This window comes from Podarcis filfolensis (assembly GCF_964270895.1).
Source record: "Podarcis filfolensis genome assembly, chromosome: 2".
Lineage (NCBI taxonomy): Eukaryota > Metazoa > Chordata > Lepidosauria > Squamata > Lacertidae > Podarcis > Podarcis filfolensis.
This window is the reverse complement of record NC_139605.1, coordinates 41,768,819-41,790,094: the sequence shown is the minus strand read 5'-3', so window position 1 is coordinate 41,790,094 and position 21,276 is coordinate 41,768,819. Positions and strand designations below refer to the sequence as shown.

At 44.9% G+C, this 21,276-nt stretch overlaps 1 protein-coding gene across 7 annotated transcripts in view; it reads left to right on the top strand.

Moving 5' to 3' along the window:
- Positions 1-415: 415 nt before the first annotated feature.
- Positions 416-21,276, top strand: part of ABHD6 (abhydrolase domain containing 6, acylglycerol lipase) — a 40,154-nt gene continuing 19,293 nt past the window's right edge. The window contains exon 1 of one of the 7 annotated variants that reach the window (XM_083603124.1): positions 416-599. The gene's annotated coding sequence lies outside the window, so the exon portion shown is untranslated. Of the gene's footprint in view, positions 809-9,919; positions 10,137-10,727; positions 10,887-20,531; positions 20,731-21,276 lie in introns of those variants that run through there. The other 6 variants (XM_083603122.1, XM_083603121.1, XM_083603120.1 and 3 more) reach the window with 6 other exon arrangements.

Genomic DNA, 21,276 nt, shown 5'->3' with positions numbered 1-21,276 from the left:
CTTTATTGCAGGATACATCCACCATAAAACATCCGTCTGAGATGATGGAGTCCAACCACATCCCTGCCTTGTTTGCTGATTTGGACCACATGGCAGACAATCAGTTAGCAACCCTCTTCTGAAATCTGGGACTAATAAGAAGTCAAGTTTTCTAGGACATGATAAATACCATGTTCTTACCATCTGAAGGTGCATCATCCAATAATGACAGGGTGTTTGCAAACGCACACATGAAAACCTGGCCACAGTCACGTGTGCCCTTTTATGCTCCTTATTACAATTTCAGCAATACGTGTAACTACTTAATTATCACATGGTGACCTAATTAAAATTAGTTAGCTCAACTCATATTTACTTTCCTGGGTTAATGTGAAGTGTTGGCAGGTATGCCAGAACATCCCAGGTTGTCAAAGTGCTAGGTGTCGTTTTACAGTGCAAACACGCACACAGGGTTGTAACTGCAGCTGGCAACATGGCGTTTGAGCTAAGGAATTGTGTCCAGCAGGTGGCAGGGTTTATAATTGCTTACTCGAGTCATCTGAGTCTTTTAGAAAACCCCAGGATTATCAGGCAGCACAGGCAGGGTACTTTGCATTCAGGTGAGTGAAAAGCAAGGTTTTGTGTTTGTTTTCTAAACTTCAGGATCCAATTGTGCAACACAGTTTAGATCAATGGCATGGATTCCATAGTCCAGTCAGAGGGGAACTGAATATTTTTTGGGCCTCAACACAAGTGAAGGATCCTAGGAGAACGCTGGATTCGGCAGCAAAAAGTTTGTTACAGTAGTCCTAAGAATGTCTACTCAGAGGTAAGTCCTACTGAATTCACTTGGGCTTACTTTTGGGTAAAGTGGCTTTGGATCACAGCCATACTATTTCACTCTGGCACAGGGAGCTGGTTTGTCCCCCTGCAGCCAAGCAGCAGTGATCAGTATGGCAGTGTGAGGTGCAAATGGGAATATGCAATGTGGCTAGCAAGAGGTCTGAAAGCTAGCATAGAATTGCTTTGAAGAAAGGCTGTGGAAACAGATACCGTATATCTTATTAGAGGCTACTTGAATCCAGGCAGAGCTGTCTAGCTGCATCCTTGCTTGTCTCATCATTAACTGTGACATCTGGAGCCTCTGATTGCACCAAAACAGCTGCAAATAAGGGGATAGGACAAAATACCAAGGCTAGTTAACATAGCTGGATTTGAGGGGAAACAAGCAGCAGTGTGGGTGACGAAGTAATTTTAGGGCATGGACTTAATGGTCTTATCCTCTACACTCTATTTAGATTGCAATGTGTATTACTTCAGTTGTGAGACACTCACTTCACATAACTCTTCCTTGCCGGTCTCCCTGCAGTCATTTCATGCTTTACAATCGTTTTACATTCCTGATACGTTAGGGCAACAAATGAACAAAAAGCAGTTTGCTAACCCTGATCAGAAAGGAACACTGCAGGCGCCTGCACTTTTGCAGTTTAAATGCCCTCAAATTATAGCAAATTTGTTTAGGGAAGCTTTTAATGTTTGATATATTACTGTATTTTAATATTTTTTTGGAAGCTGCCCCGAGTGGCTGGGGAAGCCCAGCCAGATGGGTGGGGCATAAATAATAAATTCTTTTTCTTCTTCTTCTTCTTCTTCTTATTATAGCACAATCACATATTTGGGAATAAAATGGTAACTTCTACTGCTCTAGTGCTCAATACATTTCTTTGGAAAGAAGCACTATTTTGTTGTAGAAAAGGATAATATACATTTAAAATAAACATAATACATGGACATCTGAAACCATGTACATGTCTAGCCAGCCACACTGGGCTAAAAAGTCAAGGAAGGAAGGAGAGATACTATGGTGACCTGCCCCAATCCTCCTCCTTCTCCTCCTTCTTCTTTATTGAATTTATATATCGCCCTATACCCGGAGGTCTCCGGGCGGTTCACAGAAAAGATCAACATAAAAAACAATATATATACAACAACCCAATAACATTCCACCCCCTAAAAAGACCCACATTTTAAAAGGGGATAAGATGTCAATCAGATCAACCAAAGGCCTGGTTAAAAAGGAACATTTTTACCTGGCGCCTAAAGGTGTATAATGAAGGCGCCAGGCGAACTTCCTTAGGGAGAGCATCCCACAGACGGGGAGCCACTGCAGAGAAGGCCCATTCTTGTGTTGCCACCCTCCAGACCTCTCAAGGAGGAGGCACATGAAAAACGACCTCAGAAGATGAGATAAGGGTCCTGGTAGGTTCATATAGAAAGATGCGGTCCTTGAGGTATTGTGGTCCTGAGCCATTTAAGGCTTTATAGGTCAAAACCAGCACTTTGAATTGAGCCCGGAAACTATTTGGTAGCTAGTGCAGTCACACCAGTATTGGTGTAATATGATCAAATCGTAGTGCTCTGGTGAGCAGCCTGGTTGCTGAATTCGGCACAAGCTTAAGTTTCTGAACCGTCTTCAGAGACAGCCCTATGTATAACGCATTGCAGTAGTCTAGCCTTGAGGTTACCAAAGCATAGGCAACAGTAGTTAGGCTATCTCTGTCCAGATAGGGGCATAGCTGGGCCACCATCCGAAGCTGATGGAAGGCACTCCAGGCCACTGAGGCCACCTGAGCCTCGAACGACAGCCAAAGATCCAGGAGTAGCCCCAAGCTACAAACCTGCTCCTTCAGAGGAAGTGTAACCCCATCAACAACAGGCAATCTCCCACCCGTCCGGTCTAGAGAACCCCCCACTAACAGTGCCTCAGTCTTATGTGGATTGAGCTTCAGTTTGTTGGCTCTCATCCAGGCCATTACTGAGGCAAGACACTGGTCCAGCACTTCTACTGCCGCACCTGCAGATGTAAAGGAGAAATAGAGCTGAGTGTCATCAGCATACTGCTGACAACATACTCTGAATCTCCAGATAACCCCACCCAGCAGTTTCATATATAAATTAACCAACAAGGGGGATAGGATTGAGCCCTGCAGAACTCCACATTGAAGGTTCCATGGGGCTGAAGAGCATTCCCCAAGTAACACCCTCTGGGAACGACCATCCAAGTAGGACTGGAACCATTGCAAAGCGGTGCCACCCATCCCTAGTTCGGAGAGTCGCTCCAGAAGGATACCATGGTCGATGGTATCGAAAGCCGCTGAAAGGTCGAGAAGAATTAACAGGGATGTTTCCCTTGTCTCTCTCTCGACAGAGGTCACCATACAAAGCGACCAAAGCAGTTTCTGTGCCAAAACCAGGCCGATTGAAATGGATCCAGAAAATCAGTTTCTTCCAAAAGCACTTGGATCTGGTCTGCAACCACTTGCTCCAGAACTTTGCCCAGGAAAGGGAGATTAGCAACTGGTCAGTAGTTAGGTTTTCTGAATCCAGGGAAGTATTCTTAAAGAGTGGTTTTACCACTGCCTTCTTCAAACAGGCAGGAAGCACCCCCTCTCGTAAGGAGGCATTGATCACCTCCCTGGCCCAGCCAGCTGTTCCCTCTCTGTTGGTTTTTATTAGCCAAGAGGGCAAGGGTCTGGTTGCTCTGACTGATGGTGCAAACAAGGCAAATGCTAGCCTTTAACTTCATTATCTGTCACTGTCTGGGTAGTGGTTTGGGAGCCCCTGGAGTTTGGCCTTCAAATCCAGCCCAAGCCAATGATCTCTGGTAGGCAAGCAAGCCCTGATAAGAAGGAATGACTCTCCGGCAGTTTTATGTACTTAAGTTTATTTTTAAAAAGACACATCCAGAGCACAGCTTCTCGCCTGCTTGCATTTACGATAGTTGGCCAGTCTGAATCTTCGTCCATCCCGCAGCAGGAAGGACGCCAAACTCCCGCCTTTTCCCTCTTGCTCTTCCATTGCCCTCTGATCTTATCCAGTCGCCTCGAACAGGGACTGAGAGGCTGGTCTGCCCCCTCCCCACTTCCACTCAACACAGACTCAGACCGCTGCTTATCTGCTGATTGCCTAGCAACGCTCTGGCCGCCTTCCAACTCTTCCTCTTCTTAGAGCTAACAGAGTCTTCCCTGGGAAGGGGGGGGGGTCAAACTGCCCTTTCTCGACTCTGTCAGCCAGCTCTCATCTGCAGAGTCGGTCCCTCGTCCACTTAATTCAATTTCTGAGTCTAACTCTTCCCCTGCGCTCTGGGAGTCCACGTTCCTGATACCATACCCCTGGAAGTGATATAGTAGGTTAGCAAACTTATTTGTTAGCAGAAAGGTCCAGACCTTTCCTGGCTTCCTGAATTGGAATATGCACATGGTGCCATATATGGAAATAGCTGACCATTTGCTCTGTGAGTTCTGGAGGGTCATTCACACAAACTCTTGCCTTATTTGAATATAGCAAGAAAAGGTAGTCTTTGTAGTTGAAAAGCAATTGCATGAAACAGACTTGAATGTGGTTCCCATTCTTACATCAGGTATTCGTATGGGAGCACTTCTAAACACACTTACTAGAGAGAAAGTCCTATTAAATATAGTGGGACTTAACTTATTCTGAATAAACATGTACCGTTTTGCTTGTATGCAACTGAATGGTTGAATTTTTGGACCATGTTACTTAATTTACTGTACTCGGCTACTATACAGGCAGCCCCCACCACCTTATGTGGTTACATTCCAGGACTTTGGGTGCGCAAGTGAAATAAAGTGGGCAGCATCCACTAAAATGTTTCCCCTGCTCTTCAGATCTCTCTCCCTCTCTCTCGCCACACAACTCTCTCTTCAACTACAGTTGAAACTTTGGGGCCAGTTGGAGGCTGAAGGACGTGTGGGAAAGTGACTGCTGCTGTTGCTGCTCTACGCTGTGTGTCAGCTGTTAGACGGGGAAGCTGAGCAGCCTAAACAAAGCCCCGGTGTACCTCCAGTCTATTTGGGGCTTCCTCCACCCTCACTGACAGTCTTTTTGGGCTCCGGGGAGGCTCCTCACGAGCCATGAGGACTCCCCAGCATTTCCTAGTATGATTCTATTTGTTTGTTTATTTCCTGGAGCCATGTGAGTAATACACAGGTAAGTTGGGGGGGGGGAATGCCTGAACTTCACTTCACTAGCTTTACTTTAAATTTACTCCTGTATAATTTAAAGCTTGTAGGCGAACAAACATATTCCTTAAGACAGAGTCAGGAATGACAGCACACAAGGCAGTCTCTATCAAACAAGTTATTCCTCTTTTACGATTATATAGAACATTGTATAAGGAAGAGCTGGATAATAGGTTCCTTGTGAAAAACGGATCAAAATTCCTTTTGGCAAACAGACAATTATCTCTCATCATAAGAATGATGATGCCAGTTGCTTACGCCATAGTTAATTATACCTCATAACCAAATAATGAGGAGCCTTAAGCCTTTCAACATTTCTGTATCACTTTCATCAAATGGCTTATTGTCTCTCACACAAAGTTGCATACCTACTTAAAACTAGAAGTAAACATTTGCCAGGTAACAGTGCTGCCTTGGGGAGATTATGAAACTGGTGGTGTAGCCTGCTTTTGTATGGAGTAGCCATACATAGGAGCCCTATCCCCCTTTTCACCTGGCCACCTTACTTCTGCTCATGGTTAGTTGGTTTGTTTCACTTCAGAAGTCGTTCAGCTATGGATACAAAGGCTTGACGCATACACAGGAATGGACTAGCTTTCTGACAACCACAGGTGTCTCCTGAGTGAATGGTGACCCTTGGCAGATGAAGAAAATGTCCACATAGGTTGAAAGCAGGGCAGTAAACAAACAAACAAACAAACAAACAAACAAACAAACAAACAAACAAACCACATTCCAAAAGAGATAGTAGATAAATAAGCTGTACAATAGGCCAACCAATTGCTGGGAGCAGAAGGATTTCCCCATCCTTCCTGCTTCCCACCATCTTTCACCTCTGCCCCCCCCTCCGCCATTTTCTTTTTGAAGCAGTGCTGGGAAATGCTGACATAGATAAGAGACCTAGGATGCAGGATAGTGGGACAACAACACCATTGACCATTGATCCTGGATTTGAAGATGCAGTTGGTGTGTTGGAGCTACTTGCTAATGCTATTCTAGGCTGCATGGACAGAAGTATAGTGTCCAGATTAAGGGAAGTAATAATACCACTCTGTTCTGCCTTGGTTAGACTACACCTGGAGAACTGTCTCCAGTTTTGGGCACCACAATTTAAGAAGGATATTGACAAGCTGGAACATGTTCAGAGGAGGGTGACCAAGATGATCAAGGGTCTGGAAACCAATGAACAGTTAAGGGAATTGCATACGTTTAGCCTAGACAAGAAGTGACATGTGATAGTTGTCTTCAAATATCTAAAGGGGTGTCACTACTACTACTACTACTACTACTAATTTATTTCTATCCCGCCCATCTGTCTGGGTTTCCCAGATGGAGCAAGCTTGTTTTCCCCGGTTCTAGAGGAAATCAATGAATTCAGAATAATTTTAATTAGTTTTCAATTACAATCCAAAAATAGCCTCATTATAACAATACCAATTTATAATACGATTATTAATCCCAATCATTCAAATACCGAATTATATAATTTAGATAAAGTGGCCCCCCGCGTGCTAGATTTGATGATTTTCTTTATTTCTGCATTCCAAAATCTTATTAATTTCCATTACGTTCCAGTAATAATAATAATCCCCTATACAACAACTGCAATATTAATAATTTCTATTCATGTTGACACTTTAAATGATTTATAAAACTACAAGTGAAGAACTCAAAATATATCCTTGTTCTTCCTGATATATCCTTGCTTTTCCTTTGCCAACGATCTCCCGCTGTCATAGTGGCTGCCTCCATTAAGGCAGAGAGGAACCGGGAGAACCAATGAACTCAAGTTCCAAGAAAGGAGATTCTGACTAAGCATCAGGAAGAATTTTCTGACAGAGCTGTTCGACAGTGGAACAGTCAGACTCCCTCAGAAGGCAAAGGCCTCTCCTTCCTTGGAGGTTGGATGGCCATCTATCCTGGATGGTTTAGTTAAGATTCCTGCATTGCAGGGAGTTGGACTAGATGACCCACAGTGTCCCTTCCAATGCCACAAATCTATGATTCTATGACATCCACAGTGCCCTTGGAAACAGGGCCACACCCCACCAAGCTGGGGCCATGTTGGGGATGCCGCCAACATGAAACATAGACAAGGAAGTATCTGGCCTGCAGGCCAAGGAGGGGGCATGGCCATCTTGTTGCCTTGCCCCTTGCATATCAGACAGGTGCCTTTTCTATTGTCCTTTTGGCATCTGTTGAGGACTTTCCGCTTTCCACAAGCCTTCCAAATAGACATTGGTGTTGTTGTTGTTTTTTAACTCCAGTTGGTATCTCTACTGGATTTGAAATTGTGTGTGTGCACGCGTGCACAATTCTTTTAAACTATTTTTCTATGTTTTCAATTACTTTTATTGTAGTGTGAAATTACTTTAAAGTAATTTTTGGGAAGCTGCCCAGAGTGGCTGGGGAAGCCCAGCCAGATGGGTGGGGTATAAATAATAAATTATTATTATTATTATTATTACTTTAGGAGAAGTGATTCCTAAACGGATAAAAACAATGCCCCAACATGCAAGACACCAAGAAAATTAGACAGTATTCACCCACTGCTAATCTGTAATCTGTTAAGGCTATTTTGAAGAAGTTGCTTTAGCAAATAAGCCAAATATTTCCCTCATGCTCCCATTTTTCCTTGATTACATCCCTGCACCTGAACAGGGAGTTCCCTTTGTTGTGAAAACAAGTGTTCACTGCACTAGAAAAAGCTATTTATTAGTGTCAGGCTTTTCAGAGTGCAACTACCTTTACTTAGTGTGCAGTGATCCCATTTTGATACATCCTTATATTCTTTAAACATTATTTTATCAACGACTATGGAAAGTTCTCTAAAGACCCAGTTAAACTTTGACCCATGGATTTCCTTTATTGGCTGTTAGCATTATCTTTAATAAATCATTCCAAAGGTTAGTTCAGGTACTTCAAACAGCCCCAATACAGTGAAGACTGATAAGACATTTTCAAATTGATGGTGGTGGTTTTCATGCTTTCTAAATGAGATCTTGAAAAGCTGGGCTTGATGGTAGATGTTTTTATAGTGGAGTAGCCTGAAAATCTGAGCAAGGAAGGTGTATATTGGCTAACATCAGTGACATCACAAACCCATCTCCTCCCTAGGCAATTCTGCATCATTAAACAAATTTAAAACCTGGTTGGAGGTTTTGTGCAAGGTAAAACCAGCAAAACTGGTTGCTGCATGGCAAGATTACTTATCTATGAAATGCCAAAGAATTCAACATCTATCATGGGTTAATAGCTTCAAAGCTAAGAGACCAGCTCACACCTACATATTCAACAAGGTCGTCACAGTGAACAAGGCAGATTTTGTTAACGTAAGTAATTCTGGCAGGAAAGGGAGTGGAAACAGAACTGCCAATAATGCTATTATGCATATCTAAAGTGCAACTGGACTTGGAATTCTGTATACAATTCTTGTCACTGTAACTCAGAAAAGGATATTGTAGAACTGGAAAAGGTACATAAAAGGACAATCAAAATAACCAAGGAGCTGGGGCAACTTTCTTGTGAAGAAAGGTTACAATATTTGCAGTATTGAGTTTAGAGTAAAGGGGAGTAGTGGAGACATTATTTAGATGTGTACAATTATGCATGATATGGAGAAAGTAGATGGGTTTTCTTTTTTCTCCCTTCCTCGTAGTATTAGAACCCAGGGCTACCCAATGAGCTGAATTTGGAAGATCCAGGGCAGGCAAAAGGAGGTACTATTTCAGCCAGCTCACAATTAGAATTGTGGCATTTGTTCTCCACGAGATGTAGTGATGACCACCAACCTGGATGACTTTTTGAAGGTGTTAATATGAATTCATGGTGGATAAGGCTATCAGTGGCTACTAGTCATTATGGCTACGTACTACCTCTAGTATTGGAGGTGGTATACCTCAGAATACCAGTTGGTGGGGATCCAATGTGGTTGGCCACCGTGAGAAAGGATGCTCTTATGTTCTTAAGACTCTATGTTGGAGGTAACAGTTCTTCAGAATACAGTACCAGTTTCTGGAAACCACAGGAGGGGAGAGTGAGCTTGAATCCTGCTTGTGGGTTTTCCACAGGCAACTGGTTGGCTGCTTTGAAAACAGGATGCTGGACTAGATGGGCTACAGCCCTTCTTCTGTTCTTACGGTTGTCTGTAAGAGACCATGTATGTGAAGTAATGTGCATTGCCATCTAAAGTGGCAAGGCACCCAGGGTCTAAAAGTGCCAAAGTGAACCCCAATGGCACCTTACAGAAGTCTGTATTATATTTTACTGTTTGTATAATACGCAAGCCCAGGGCTTTCTTTTTTTTAGCCAGAGCTCACAGGACCTCAACTCTGGCACTTCTCAGGTCTTAGAATTGGCATTCTAAGAGAACAAGGGAGAAGTTCGTGGTGAGCCCTGGCACCTCTTTTTCTAGAAAAATAGGACTGCGCAAGCCTATATTCACTTTTCAGCGCAGGAAAACAGCAGCACATAAATGCTTCTAATAAACCCCATATAACAACTGCGTTTTGGGGGCTGGGTTTTTTGAAGAAGGACAAAGCACCTTTTGGTGCGAAATGAACAATTTTTTAGCTCCGTTTTATCGTTTGCACAGGGATGAGGGGGGAAAGCATTGCTCGGGATGGGGCGGCGTGGAGACATCCCCAAAGGTGCCAGCGCGAAAATGCCGCTTCATTTGAGCCAAAGGCGAATCTCTCCGCGACTCTACACTAATTTTGGGTCGCATCCCAAGAATCCAGTAAGTGCAGAACGCGGCGGGCCGATCCTTCGCCGCCTTTATTCGCCATCTCCGTCCCTCGTCTGGCGCGGGCGAGCGCAAAGCCGCCTGGGTGGCCTCGGCCTGCCTTGTCGTTGCGAGGAGGCGGGGAAGGGCCTTCCGTTGAGCCAACCCCTTTTCTGTCGGAGGGTGGGGAATCACGCGCGGCCCTTGCCTTTAAGGTTCAATCGACAGAAAAGAAAGGGGGTGGTGGCCAAAGGCGCCGGCCGGCCGAGCCGAGGTGGTGGTGGTGGTGCTGGGGCGCTGCGCGCGCCGATTCCCGGGGTTGGAACCCGCCCCCCCCGCCGCGCAGCCGAAGAAGCAGGTGCGGCGAGGCGAGCGAGCTGGTGCGGCGCAAGGTGGGGGTGGTGGGGGGTTTGCATCGCAGAGCGGCTGGGGGCCGGGGAAGGGGAGAGGGAGGAGGGCAAGCCGGTGGGGAGAGGGGCTGGGAGGTTAACAGGCCGGCGGCGGAGCGGGGAGAGAGGACAGCCTCCGCTGCTGCTGCTGCTGCTGCGATGGAGTGAGCAGACTCGGTGGAATGCAAGGCAGGCGCGGGCAGCCGGAGGAAGGCGCTGCGGCATCGCTTGCGTGCGGTGCTCCTCCTGCGTGGTTCGCCCCCAGGCGCCGGCCGGTGGCGCATCGGGGACCGTGCGACGAGCAGAGGGCCCTGCTGTGTCACGATGTTGGCAGCGGGGGTCGGACTCCGGAGGGCCAGGCCGGTGCGGCTCAAGGGCGCGCTTGCACAGGCATCCCTGGCTTGGATGCTGGCCAGTGCAGCGAAGGCAGCCGAGCGGGCGAGGGGAGAGGATGCTTTCCCGGCTAAAATTAATGCCCAGGCCCGCCTATCCTCCTCGCTCGTTCTTTAGGCCAAACAGCCTCCGCCGACCGACCGGTCACGCGTCATGTATGGGTCGAGCGATCCGCCGGTTTGCGTCCCCTCTGCGAGCGGACGTTTTTGCTGTGTCAGCCCAGGAAGCGATGTCGCTTCTGGCGCATTCACACGGTCGCTTGGCACGTCGGCTGGGATCCTCCTCGGGAGCCAGCCCCCGTTGGACACGGTGGGACTCGCAAGACTTCTAGTATCGGGCTGAAAGGCTCCCAAACCCTCTGTAAGTTCCCCTGGAAATCGGGCACCTTCTCCGTTACTCCGTCGAAGGCACGCTCGCCTCTCCTTTGTTTCTCGGTTCGTTGCTGTCTGTTTATGCTCGGAGTGGCAGCTGTAATCTGCTTTAGTGCTCGGAGGACAGAATCAGGTGCTGATAATCGTCGGTTATTCCGGATTACTGGAAGATAGGTGTGTGTGATCTGATCTCATGAAGGACCCCTGATGACCCGCTTCTTTCCCCATGTCTGTAATGTCAGTGTAAAAGTTGCACTGGTTGTAGAAAGTAGGTTCGTTTCTTCGTCTTCTTTTTTAAAAAAGGCTTTCTTCAGCTTCTTATCCTGCCTTGCCATCCATTTGGCATGCGAAAAGCATCTGAAGCGTGCCTAGCTCTGTCAAAGGACTTGGCATGTGTTTTGTGGACAGCTGAACCAAAGGGCAATAACACCTGGTATGTGGTACATTTCTGGTATAGAGAAAATGGAGACTATATAAAGTCTTGGATATTTGATTTTGCTATGTTTTAGGTAGGAGAGCCTCCAGGTTGCTATGTAGAAATCTGATGGGGATAAATGAAAGTTTGTTTTTACATTTAACCAGTAATGTGGGTCGCCCCCCACCCAAATAGCTGTGGCAGGCCTGAAAGGTTTAATCCCCCCTAGCCATTATCATGACATTGCCGTGAAATTTTGTGATGAAGGGTGGTTGAGAACTATTTTATATAAATCACATGTAAGAATCCTCTCCCTCACTGGTGTACCTATTTGCATTGAGACAAAAATTCTCATCTGGTGCCAGTGTTCTTTAGGTTGCATGAATTCCACCCCCCCATCCTGTTTCCTTATACAGTGGTACCTCGGGTTACATACGCTTCAGGTTACATACACTTCAGGTTACATATGCTTCAGGTTACAGACTCCGCTAACCCAGAAATATTACCTGGGGTTAAGAACTTTGCTTCAGGATGAGAACAGAAATCGTGCTCCAGCGGTGCGGCAGCAGCAGGAGGCCCCATTAGCTAAAGTGGTGCTTCAGGTTAAGAACAGTTTCAGGTTAAGTACAGACCTCCAGAACGAATTAAGTTCTTAACCCGAGGTACCACTGTACTTGCTTTAAAGCTGAAGAAACTAATTTCATAGCGTGGATGTAAAAATGGGTATGTTCTTCCATCTCCTCCCCATTTTTTTAAACTCAAGCTGCTTCCCATTCTGCGCAAGCAGTCACTGTGTGGGGGATGGTATTTACATCAAGTATGAGCAACAACGTATGCATTGCTAAATATGGTGGGCCTGTAGACACACGATGGACTGGCTTGTGTCTGCAAAGCCTTATCCATTTGCCTTTATTGCTGTGTGGAAGTATTGCTGTAATAGGTAAAGGTAAATTGGGACACGGGCGGCGATGTGGTCTAAACCACTGAGCCTCTTGGGCTTGCCAATCAGTAGGTCGGTGGTTCGAATCCCCATGACAGGGTGAGTTCCTGTTGCTCTGTCCCAGTTTCTGCCAACCTAGCAGTTCGAAAGCACACCAGTGCAAGTAGATAAACAGGTAGCGCTGTGGTGGGAAGGTAAACGACGTTTCTGTTCGCTCTGGTTTCTGTCACGGTGTTCTGTTGCGTCAGAAGCGATATAGTCATGCTGGCCACGTGACCTGGAAACCTGTCTGTGGACAAATGCTGGCTCCCTCGGCCTGAAAGTGAGATTAGTGCCGCACCTCATAGTCACCTTTGACTGGACTTAACCATCCAGGGGTCCTTTAACTTTTACGTTTTATTGCTGTAACCTTGTGCTCATGTCCCACCATTGTGACCAGCAGACCACAAGTAGAAAGCAGCTACCTTGCCAAAAGAAGCCTGCAGAGCAAATGGCTCTGGGTGATGCCAGCCAGGAATCCATGCCACATATGATAGCTGAAGGGGGGAAGGAACCTTCCAGTGCCAACGCAAGGCAATTGCTGCATGGGGCAAAGGACAATGCAGTGTCTCCCTATAGAAGCTGAACAGGCTAGCCATTGATTCTTACTTGAACATTTATGATGGGACAGCACCCTCCATGTACTTGAGGGCATCTGTCTAGTTTGGGGTGGGGTGGGGACAGCACACACTACATGATGCACACATTTATTTTTTGTTGTCCTCTAACAGGAGAATGGCTTAGAAGGAGTGACTGGCACTGCTGCCCCCTGCATCCCAGAATCTACTGCCTGAGGTGACCTGTGCCTAACGATAGAGCCGGCCTTTATATCTTCCTAGGCTCAGATGTGAACTTTGATATATGCCAGGCCTAACGCAGATATGTCTGGAATTCTTAGGGCACAGTGGAGGATGCCACATTTGCTACCCTGATCTAGCCTTTTAGCCGTGAAAGTGCCACAATTTCAGCCCAGCGTTCTAATACGAAAGCAGTAAAATAATGTACTTTCTCGCAATGCCCCTTTTTTTATTAATACTTTAAGAACGTTCTATTCTGAAGCCATGACTGGAGGGCAGGAAGGCTTTGCCGCTTGATGCTTTGAGACTTTAATGGAGGACCATGCTAGTCCCGAGAAGACTAGAGGAAATATTGGATGTGGCCGAGAAAGCTTAATATGTCAGGGAGGATTTGTTTGGTTATACGTTGCTCACTGCACTGTGCGAAGAGGACTGTGACGTACAGCTTCGTTTTTGCAGAAGGGAAGAGAGACGATTAATCAGATGGGTGTCGAGCCAAGAAGCATGCACTTAATTTTTGAAACAATATACTCTGAAAAAATATACTCTGAAAAAAAAAAGAATAGAAAAGAAAGAAAAGTGGATTGATTTATCTAAAAATGTTGCAGAACTGGAAAAGACCCTCTTGCAGTCATAGTAGACGAATCCAGGCTTATCTGGCAAAGGATGAGGTGGCTTTTTATAGTCAGAAACTTGTTAACAATCAAGGAGCCAGAGATTAATCCACATGATTTCCTTATACAGTGGTACCTCGGGTTACAAACGCTTCAGGTTACAAACGCTTCAGGTTACAAACTCTGCTAACCTAGAAGTAGTACCTCGGGTTACAAACTTTACCCCAGGATGAGAATGGAAATTGTGTGCCGGCGGCACGGCAGCAGCGGGAGGCCGCATTAGTGAAAGTTCGCCTCAGGTTAAGAACGGTTTCAGGTTAAGAACGGACCTCTAGAACGAATTAAGTTCGTAACCCAAGGTACCACTGTAATAGCATTTCACCAACAGGAAGCCAGAGGAGACAACATCCAATTCCAGGAGTATTATTACATATTTTATATCACCTCCCCGCCACAAGGAGCTCAAAGTGGTGCCCATGGTTCTCCTTTCCTCACTTTATCTTCTCAACAGTCTTATGAGGTAGAGACTTATGAGAGACTGTGATTGGCCCAAGGTCACTCAGTGAGCTACCATATCTGAAGTTGCACAGTCTTCTATATACCTCAAGTTTCTCTGAGAAAGGCAAAACAAAACAAAACAAATTTCTTGTACAAAATTCATTCCCAAATCTACATGTTAGTAGCTAGAAATACAAACCTAAGTTGAAAACGCTGAGTTAACATCTGAAGGATTCATATTTTAAGTTTTGATCATTAATAATTATTCCATTTATATACCACCCTTCCTCGTAAAGGATCCCAGTGCTGTACACAATGTAAACAATAGTGCTGGAGAGCTCGGTCGGTAGAGCATGAGACTCTTAATCTCAGGGCTGTGGGTTCGAGCCCCACGTTGGGCAAAAGATTCCTGCATTGCAGGGGGTTGGACTAGATGACCCTTGTGGTCCCTTCCAACTCTACAATTCTACGATCAGTTGTTAGAATATGTAAAAATTACAGTGCTAAAAACAAATACGGCAAAATAAGCCTCATAATAAGAACATAGGAAGCTACTTTGTTGTGAGTCAGACCCTTGGCTCATCTCACCCAGTGGCATTAATGATGGCTACCTGGCAGTGGCCCTCCAGGAATTCAGGTTGGAGATCTCTGCCAGCCTTACCTGGAGATGCCTGAGGTTGAACCAGGAACCTTCTGAATGCAAAGCAGGTGCTCTGCCGCTGAGCTATAAGAAGAGAACAGTTGAATTCCAGAGCCAATGTCTGCCCCAAATGCCTTGTGAGAAGCTTCTTGCTAAAAAAGATTAAAAGGTTGCATGCTTAAATTTCAGATTAAGCAGTAGGGGACCCAGGTGAGAAAAGAGGACAGGGCTCCGGCACTTCTGATGCTTGTGTAGATGAAGAAATTTCAGCAGGGTGTAGGTGGCTATTTGAAAGGTCCCAGGAGATGAAGGAATTACTAGAGGATTGGGATTTCCAATTATTCCTTGGCTCTTACTCCTGTGCGTAGGATTGCCAGCTACTTGGGGAGAGGGGGAAACCTGCCGTGGACTCCTCATGCGCCTTTAAAAGCGTTAAAAGCGTCTTGAGTTGCAGAGAACCAGCAAGATAAGTGTGAGCACTTGCTGCGCGCTGCAGATCAAATGGTTGTTAAAAGCCCAGCTACAGGTCCCACATCAAGGCCTGCCAACTGGTGGAAATGTTTTGAACGCATCTCCAAGGGAGTCTAAATTGGACTAGGACTGTGCACAGGGACAAATCTCTTTCATAGAAAGGTTTTAGGGAGGACGGTCAGATCTTTGCTAAATAGGAAGATAAGTAAACTGGTGTGTTGTAAGGTTGCATGAAGGACACCAGTTAGATTTGATAGTGGATGCCGGAGGATGGGGTTAGGGGTAAGCCATGAAATGGCAAAGTCACCGAATTATTTAAGGTGGTAAAAAAAGAAAAAGGGACAGCAAGGATTATGGCTCATGGTTCAGTCGGTAGAGCATGAGGCTCTTAATCCTGGGATTGTAGGTTTGAGCTCCATGTTGGGCAAAAGATTCCTGAATTTCAGGGCATTGGACTAGATGACCCTTGTGGTCCCTTCCAACTTTACAGTTCTAAGGAGCTCCCAAAGGATTGTTCCAAACCAGAGGAAAGGATGTTAAAATGGCAAATGTCAGTGAGTGTAAGCAAATGTAAAGTGATGGGGCAAAAAAATAAATCCGAACTTTGCATATATGCTGATGGGATCTGAGCTGGCAGCAACTGACCAGGAAAGAGTTCTCTGGGTTGTGGTAGGTGGCTCAAGGAAAACATTGGCCCAATGTGTGGCTGCTGTGAAAAAAGCGAGCTCTTGTATTGGAGATCATTAGGAAAATAGTTGAAAATAAATCTGCCAATGTCACGATGCCCTTATACAAATCTGTGGTGCAACAGTGCTTGGAATATGTGACCAGTTCTCATCACTGTAATTCGAGAAGAATACTGCAGAGCTTGAAAAAGGTGCAGAAAGGAGCTTCTATGAGGATATCATAGAACAGGGATAGGCAACCTAAGGCCTGGGGGGCTGGATGCAGCCCAATCGCCTTCTCAATCCGGCCTGCAGACGGTCCAGGAATCAGTGTGTTTTTACATGGGTAGAATGTGTCCTTTTATTTAAAATGCATCTCTGGGTTATTTGTGGGGCACAGGAATTCGTTCATTATTTTTTTCAAAATATAGTCCGGCCCACCACATGGTCTGAGGGATGGTGGACCGGCCCACAGCTGAAAAAGGTTGCTGATCCCTGTCATAGAATCTTAGAGCTGGAAGGGACCCAAGGGTCATCTTGTCCAACCCCTTGCAATGCAAGAATCTCGGCTAAAGCATCCATGACAGATGGCCATCCAACCTTTGCTTAAAAAACTGCAAAGAAGGAGAGTCCAGCACCTCTCGTGGGAATCTGTTCCACTGCCAAGCAGCTCTTACTGTCTGAAAGTTTTTCCGAATGTTTAGTCATAATCTCCTTTCTTATAACTTGAAGCCATTGGTTCAAGTCCTAACCCCCAGATCAGGAGAAAACAAGCATGTCCCCTCTTCCCTTAAGATATTTGAAGACAACTATCATATCTCCTCTCAGTCTCTTATTTTCCAGGCTTAACATACCCGGCTCCTTCAAGTGCTCCTTGGAAGGCTTAGGTTCCAGACCCTTAATTATCTTGGTTGCCCTCCTCTGCGCACATTCCAGCTTCTCAACAGCCTTCTTAAGTTGTGGTGCCCAGAATTGGACACAATATTGCAGATGTGCTCTGACTAAGGCAGAATAGTGTGGTACTATTACTTCCCTTGAAGTTCCCTTGGACTTCTGTTGATGCAGCCTAGAATAGCATTAGCTTTTTTTGCTGCTACGTCGCACTGTTGACTCATGTTAAGCTTGTGGTCCACCAAGACCCCTAGATCCTTTTCACGGACCAGGGATTGCCATGTGCAGCTTAGTTACATCACTTGAGCTTCTGTACTCCAGGTCTTAAAGGCCATACTTTTGGAGGGAAGGTGTTCAACTGAACCTGCCGTGTAAGAAGAATGGTTTGGGGCCTTCATAATTAGAATATAGCAGTTGGGCGGGAAACATGTTGTCAATAAAAATAATTATTAGTAAATAGGGGGGAAACCTTGGTTTATTGATACCTGCAATTTGCTATGCTTTCCAAGTCTTCATTCCAATACTTTTTCAAAAGTTGACATTTCTCTGAACTGTAGATTGTGGGATTTGTCTTGAAGTTTTTCCTGTTGATCTACTCTGTTACAGAAAATGCTTGCTAGTTATATGCTAGTAAAATCTACTTGCATACCTAACTTAAAAGCTTTGCTAATATCCAGTGTGCTTCATATGCAACCAGTGCTGGTTTAGAACAAGGATGTGAAACCTGTGACCCTCCAGATGTTGAATGTCTCCTATCATCATCCATAGACCATTGGCCATGCTGGCTGGGCTGCTGGGAACTGGACTTCTGCAGCATCTGGTGGCCCACATGTGTTCCACTCCTGATTTGTAAAACTGGAAATGTGCATGAACATGTGGAAAAGATTTGCCCAGTACAGATCTAGATCTTCCTGTAACTTTATGGCTGCTTCTCCTCAATATACTTTCTTTGGGTCTGAAGTTTCTTCCATGATCCTGTTCATCTCCTGTAACATCCCTGCTTTACTCTCTCTGAGCAAGACAGGCAGTTACCTGCAGTTATCGCAACTGTAAGCATTTTAATCTGGCCTGCTGCCCCAGCATTTCTGGATGCTGCCATTTATCTTCAGTTTGCTGAACATCCCTTGAAGAAATTTGCTGTGTAGATTATGTAATGCATCCTGAGAGAGAGAGAAGGGGGGGGGGGGAGGTGCACTGAACAAGAATCTGCTGACTGCAATGAAAAATACTCTGCACTTATTGGTCAGAGTTGTAGAATGATGTACCTTGGTGCTCGTAGATTGAAGAAAATTTTGGTAGAAGAAGTGAGAAGAGGAAACATTCACAGGAATCATCAGGGAGGCAATAGCTGAATTCTGCCCATTACAACTTAGATGCATCTCCTGTGTGCGTACATGGTGCCTTCAGAATGTATTCTGAGTTGAGGCTACTTTCAGGTGTGAAATGTATTTTACCTCATTTAGCTATCTCTGGTCTGTTACTATGTATTCCCCATTTCTGAGCAGTGAGATGCTGGTAGCTTTTGCTCCATTTAGAAATATCCACACAGTGGCAAAGTAGAAGCAAGCAGTTGCCTATAAAGTATATGCAGGGAAGCAGATCTACTCGTCCTGTACCAGATTTCCAGAGAGAAAGAGAGAAGATTCTGCACTTCAAGATGCTTCACTTTCAGGCAATCCTTAATTCTCAGTCTCCTAGTTTCCACTCCTCAATCAAACTGCAAACTAGTTTCAAACTGCTTCTCTGTTGCGTCCCCAGAGCTGGAGTGCTCACTTCCTGAAGAGGAATTCCTGCAATCTAGAAAGAGTTTGCATTGTTTTGTTCCTGTCTTTTGCAGCTCTCTAGTTGGCCATTCATAGTGATCAGGATGTCTCAACTTGTCACACCCTCTGGATGCTGCTTGCATCAGACAGAGATATGGTTTTGATAAAAAGATGAGCTGGCATGGTTAGCTGTTGGCTTGTGTGGTAAGGGTCGCACCAATTGTTTTCTGAGCCTTCTTTGTGTTTCCAGCTCATAAAAGCTGCCCTAGTATCCTTAACATAAATCTAGAGGGAATTTTATTTCAGAATAAGAAACTTCAATGTGTCCAGAGGGAGATTGTTTGAAGAAAATGTCTGACATTTCTGTGTTTCCTTAATCAGTTCTGATTAATAATACTTGAGTAAGCAGCATTGTGTATTTAATTTCCAGATGCTTCTTTGAAATTGTGATTGAGAATATTCACAATGTGAATTGCGTTTTTATATAAAATGTGCTTGTAGGTTTGGGGCCTTATTTATGCTCTGGGGAAGATATTCTAGGAATGCAGCTTTATGCGATCTCTGTGGTGGAGAAAGCGACACTTGTTGAATTTCCGCTTGTGATGTAGTATTTAAATTGTGGGTAGAGAACCCAGTGCCCTTCCAGGTGGGGTTGGACTCCATCAGTGCCAGAGAACATGGCCAATGGTCATACAAAATCTGTTCAGCAAAATCTGGAGCGCATCTGGGTGGGAAAGGCTGCTCTAGGAAACCAGAAGAGAAATTCTTTGTGAACTGGGGCAAAAATGTGTGTGAATAGAATAGAATAGAATAGAATAGAATACCTTTATTGTCAATGTACAACCTGTGTACAATGAAATTAACAAAGCCTCCCCCCCCACAAACACTAAATCTCATTGCACTCTGTGTGCTTGTCACACAACACACCAACCCCGAAAGTCAGTTGCACTATATTATTTTCCCTTCAGCAGCCTAACAGCCCACACATAGAAATTGTTTTTTAGCCTGTTGGTATGACTGATTATACTTCTATATCTCCTGCCCGAGGGTAGAAGATTAAAGAGGTGCTGGCCGGGGTGTAAATCGTCCCTGAGAATTTTTCTCGCTCTCCTAAGGCAACGATCCCTTGCGATGTCATCTAGCAGGCTCAGGGGACAGCCCATGATATCATGAGCTGTGTTCACCACCCTCTGTAAAGAATTTCTGTCCGTGGCTGTCAAGCCAACGTACCACACTGTGATACAATATGAGAGGACACTTCCTACTGTGGACCAGTAGAAGGAGGTCATCAATTGTTGTTTAACATTGTTCTTTCGCAAGACCCTGAGAAAATGGAGTCTCTGTTGGGCCTTCCTAACCACCTGAGTTATATTGTTTTTAAAAGTGAGATCTTTACTAAGGTAGACTCCCAGGAATTTAAAGGAAGAGACTCTCTCCACACAACCCCGGCCTGATATACAACGGGGCTAGTTCCCCTCTCTTCCTTCAAAAGTCCAACACCATCTCCGTTGTCTTGCTAATGTTTAGTTGCAAGTTATTCTCTAGGGACCACGTAGATACTTTTTGAACCTCCCCCCCTGTATGCTGATTCATCTCCACCTGTAATTAGACCCATTATGGTAATATTATCTGCAAACTTAATAATTGCAGTGGATGGATCAGATGAAATACAGTCATATGTATACAACAAGTATAGGTAGGGACTCAGCACACATCCCTGTGGGGTGCCAGTGCTGAGCTTCAGGGGGGTAGATGTAACAGGCCCAATCCTCACTGTTTGTGTCCGATCCTTCAGAAAGTCTTTAATCCAGTCACAGATGGTAGAAGAAAAGTCTAGTTCCATCAGCTTTTTGGTAAGAATGTCCGGAAGGATGGTATTAAAAGCCGAGCTATAATCAATAAACAACATTCTAACATAATTCCCCGGTCTCTCCAGATGACTTGTTGCAAGGTGAAAGGCTGTAGCTATGGCATCATCTGTTGACCTATTTCTCCTATAAGCGAACTGAAGTTTATCAAAATCCGAAGGAAAACATGTCCTAAGGTGTTGAAGGACCAATCTCTTGAAGCATTTCATCACTACAGATGTTAATGCAATAGGTCTGTAGTCCTTTAGGCAGTTAGTTGCTGTTTTCTTTGGGACTGGGACAATGGTGGCTGCGTTCAAACATGATGGAACACGAGCCGTTTGCAGAGAGATGTTAAAAATGGTTATGCCGTGGTAAAGCTTGAGAGAAGTTTTGTTGACTGATGTCATAGAAACTTAAATTAACACCTTTGGAACAGGGCAATGTGAGTCTACTGTTTCAAAGCTCTGCTGCTTCACAAATATTTCGTGTATTTACTATTTTTATAGAATGGCTTTCTGTCAGATTGTCATGGGCAGTTTATATATTATAATACAGAAATGGCTTACTGTGTAGCGGATGGGATACAAAAGGAAAGGGGAAGAAGCAGAAGCAGAAGAAAATCCATGTGCCAATTCCATGTGTGGTGTCAGCATTGGCATGGTCAGGCAAATGCTAGAGCTAAATATGGCTGACATTGGCCTCATATATATATATATATATATATATATATATATATATATATATATATATATATATATTTTGGGGTAAGGGGTCTTACTTACTTTACATGGTAAAT